The following is a 4416-nucleotide window of genomic DNA, read 5'->3' on the forward strand; positions in this document are numbered from 1 at the left end:
AATGACGTCTATCAGATCAGATCAGATCAGTCGCTCAGTCGTGTCCGACTCTTTGCGACCCCATGAATCGCAGCACACCAGGCCTCCCTGTCCATCACCAACTCCTGGAGTTCACTCAGATTCACGTCCATCGAGTCGGTGATGCCATCCACCATCTCATCCTCTGTCGTCCCCTTCTCCTCTCGTCCCCAATCCCTCCCAGCATCAGAGTCTTTTCCAATGAGTCAACTCTTCGCATGAGGTGGCCAAAGTACTGGAGTTTCAGCTTTAGCATCATTCCTTCCAAAGAAATCCCAGGGCTGATCTCCTTCAGAATGGACTGGTTGGATCTCCTTGCAGTCCAAGGGACTCTCAAGAGTCTTCTCCAACACCACAGTTCAAAAGCATCAATTCTTCGGCGCTCAGCCTTCTTCACAGTCTCACATCTCACATCCATACATGACCACAGGAAAAACCACAGCCTTGACTAGACAGACCTTTGTTGGCAAAGTAATGTCTCTAGGAAAACCTAAAAAAGAGTGGATATATGTATGTATATATGTATATATATATATGACTGAATCCGTGTGCCATAAAGTGGAAACTAATACAACATTGTAAATCAACTGTACTCCAATAAAAGTTTTTAAAAAGAACAGGCCACACAGAAGGGCAGACCCCTGGTCCTCGGTGCTGAGCTGTTTAATTCTGTCCACTCCAAGTAGGTGGTCATGTACAGATATGAGAGCTGGACCACAAAGAAGGCTGAGCACCAAAGAACTGATGCTTTCAAACTGTGTGGTGCTGGAGAAGACTCTTGAGAGTTCCTTGGACTTCAAGGAACTCAAACTAGTCAATCCTAAAAGAAATCAGTACTGAATTAGAAGGACTGATGCTGAAGCTGAAGCTCCAATACTTTGGCTGCCTGATGCCACCTGAGCCGACTCACCGGAAAAGACCCTGATGCTGGGAAAAAATGAGGGCAAGGGGAGAAGGAGGTGACAGAGGATGAGATGGTTGGATGGCATCATTGACTCAATGGACATGAGTTTGAGCAAACTCGGGAAGATAGTGAAGAACAGGGAAGGCTGGCGTACTGCAGTTCACTGGGGTGGAAAGAGTTGGACACAACTTAGCAACTGAACAGCAACCAGTGGCAACTACCCAGCTGCTTCACAGTTCTTTTGAAAGTCACAGCACATAATGGGCCTTCAGTAATTCCTTGCGAATTATCTCCTTCTTTCTAGGTGCAGAAATACAGCAATCGAACAAGAATTACAACAGGAAATGCAGGAATGATGGCTGGAAGATGGGACATTCAGCAGTTGGGCCCTTCATCAGCCTGCCCACCAGGCTGGGTCTGGGGGAGCCGACTCTCCTCCTAGACTGGGAACAGGATTGGCCCCTAGAAGCAGAAAGGCTGGACGGAGCGGGCAGCAAAGCCGAGCTCGGGCCCCCTTTATCTGCCCTCCGCCCCCCACCTCCCCCCGTCTCTCCCAGGCACTCTCCTTGCCCCAGAGCTGGGGCCCTGAGAAGCCCTCCTTCCCCTCTGCTTCCTCTTCTCACCAACCTGCTCTGCACACCCACACGGGCCGTGCTTGTCTGACCCACTTCCTCTCTCCTTGATTCATAGGTCTTGATGCCAGTGAAGGCTCTGGGGCGGGGGTGGGGATGCCCAAGGAGACCACAGTGAACCTTCGGCAGTTTCGAGGGCTTCCAGCAGCCACGGGTGGCCTGAGAGCGAGCTCCAGCAGGCGGTGCAGCGCTGCCCCCTGCTGCCGCCACAGTGAAGTGCAGGGCAGGTGACCGGGCCAGGCAGAGCAGTCGCCCTGGAGGCCCTAAGGGGCCATTGCTTTTGCATGGGTTGTATTTGTTTAAGATTTTCTTTTCTTGATGTGGACCATTTTAAAAGACTTGTTGAATTTTTTACAATATCGCTTCTGCTTTATGTTTCGGTTTTGTGGCCCTGAGGCATGTAGGACCTTCGTTTCCCGACCAGGGATCGAACCCACACCCCCTGCATTGGAAGGCACTGGACCACCAGGGAAGTCCCAGGAGGGCCACTGCTTTTGAAAAGTCATTCTGAAATTGAGTTCTCTGCAATCTTCCCTTGTTTTGGGTTGAATTGCGGCTCCCCAAGTTTCCGATGTTGAAGTCCTAACCCCCAGCACTAGGGAAGGTGATCTCATGTGGAAATAGTGCCATTGAGATGTCCTTAGTTAGGTTAAGATGAGATTATACTGGAATAGAATGGGCCTGTCACCAATACGACCGGTGTCCTTACAAAAAGGGAAAATCTGGACCTAGACACACACACAGGAAGAGGCCACGTGAGCATGAAGGCCAAGCATGGCGGGGGGTGAGGGGGTTACATCTTCAAGCCAAGGGAGGCCAGAGAGGGCCACTGACCACCAGTACCCGGGAGAGGCCCACCCTCCTGACACCTTGCTCCCAGACTTCTAGCCTCTTGAACTGGGAGACCATGCGTTTTTGTTAAGCCACAAGTTTGTGATACGGTTTTTTTTGCGGGGGGCAGGGGGTGTTTAGGATTTTCTTTTTTAGATTTATTTATTTATTCTTTGGCTGCGGTGGGTCTTCATTGCTATACACGGGCCTTCTCTAGTTGCCGTGAGTGAGGACTACTTTCTAGCTGGGTGCTCAGGCTTCTCATTGTGGTGGCTTCTCTTGCTGCGGAACAGTTTCTAGGCCCTCGGGCTTCACCAGTTGTGGCACATGGGCTTAACTGCCCCGCGGCATGTGGGATCTTCCCGGACCAGGGATCAAACCGGTGTCCCTTGCATTGTAAGGCAGATTCTTAACCACTGGACCACCAGGGAAGCCCTGATACTTTGCTTGCTTGCTTTGCTTTGGTTTGTTTTTTTGGCCATGCTGCAAGGCATGCAGGACCTCAGTGCCCTGGGATCTTGTGAGAATAAACAAGGATGGCTCTAATTCTTTTGTGTGGCAAAAGGATCTTAGTTCCCCAACCAGGGATCAAACCGGGGTCCCCTGCAGTGAAAGCACGGAGTCCTAACCGCTGGACTGCCGGGGGATTTCCATGGTAGCCTTAGCAAACTAGAATACCTCCTACCATTACTGCCTTTTTAACGAAGTCCTGAGTCTTGGAAGTGACTGTAGCTCTATTTGAGCTATAAATCGGCAAAGCCTGCCAAATGCCGCCATTTCCGCTCACTCCTTCTTCCTCACCAAAATGCCCTCTGAATTTTTACTGGGCACATGGCTGCTCAAAGAATAGCCTACTTGTCAGCAGTGGGGCATGGTCTTTGGCCTAAGTTCTGGTCCCCAGCCTGTAAGTAGAAATGGTGTGCCACCCTGGAAAGTGTCCTCAGGGAAAAGATGGTCTCTTTTCCCCCTGCTGCCTCCTGCTGGCAGAGCACAGACACGATGGCGGGAGGAGGAACGGGCCTACGCAGGGGCAGTGAGCGGAGGCAGCCCCCTGCTCCAGTGACGCTCCTCTGCTAGGGAAGAGACTAGCGCCATTCTGGACTCCACCTTTCAGGATGAGCACTGACAAACTGTAATACATCCAGAAGCCTAACGCAATACTCGCGCCTCACCCTCCAGATTCTGATGTAACTGATTTCAACCCCCTGTGAGGCAGGAGCCTGGGTCTGGGAGGACCCACGGGACTCACGGGGAGCCACCGTGTCTGGACCAGACACATTCAGAAAAGAATATCAAGGTCAGTCTTGTCTCTCAAAGCTGAACATAATCCTAATTCATGTGCTCAGCAGAGTTTTAAGATATGATCAAATGTGTTAACCATAAAAACATCCAAACACTACTGCTTTCAAACAACCATGCTATCTTTTTAGGTGTGGTTAGAAGGAAATGGCAACCCACTCCAGTGGTCTTGCATGGAGAACCCCAGGGACGGGGGAACCTGGTAGGCTGCCGTCTATGGGGTCGCACAGAGTCCGAAACGACTCAAACGACTTAGCAGCAGCAGCAGGCTCTTTAAAAATTGGATTTCCCTGGTGGCTCAGATGGTAAAGAATCTGTCTGCAATGCAGGAGATCCAGGTTCAATCCCTAGGTCCAGAAGAGCCCCTGAAGAAGGGAATACCAACCCACTCCAATATTCCTGCCTGGAGAATTCCGCGGAGAGAGGAGCCTGGGGGGCTACAGTCCATGGGGTCGCAAAGAGTTGGACACAACTGAGCGACTAACACTTTTCACTTTCAGGCTCTTTAAAAATAGATGATAAAGTTAGATCATTTGTAAGTTATCTGTCTGAAAAAGTTTTTAATTTCATCTGTGGACCAGAATCGACTAGAATGAGGTCATTAAAGCAATTGTGAGTGTGTGTAGCCTGGGAGTTCCTTTGAAATGACACTCTTTCAAGTACTACTGAGGTTTATAAAAATAAGCACATTTTACATCAAAATCACTTCCACCCAGAGTTTAATTTTTTAAA

The sequence above is a fragment of the Bubalus kerabau genome, chromosome 11 (genome assembly GCF_029407905.1).
Source record: "Bubalus kerabau isolate K-KA32 ecotype Philippines breed swamp buffalo chromosome 11, PCC_UOA_SB_1v2, whole genome shotgun sequence".
NCBI lineage: Eukaryota > Metazoa > Chordata > Mammalia > Artiodactyla > Bovidae > Bubalus > Bubalus kerabau.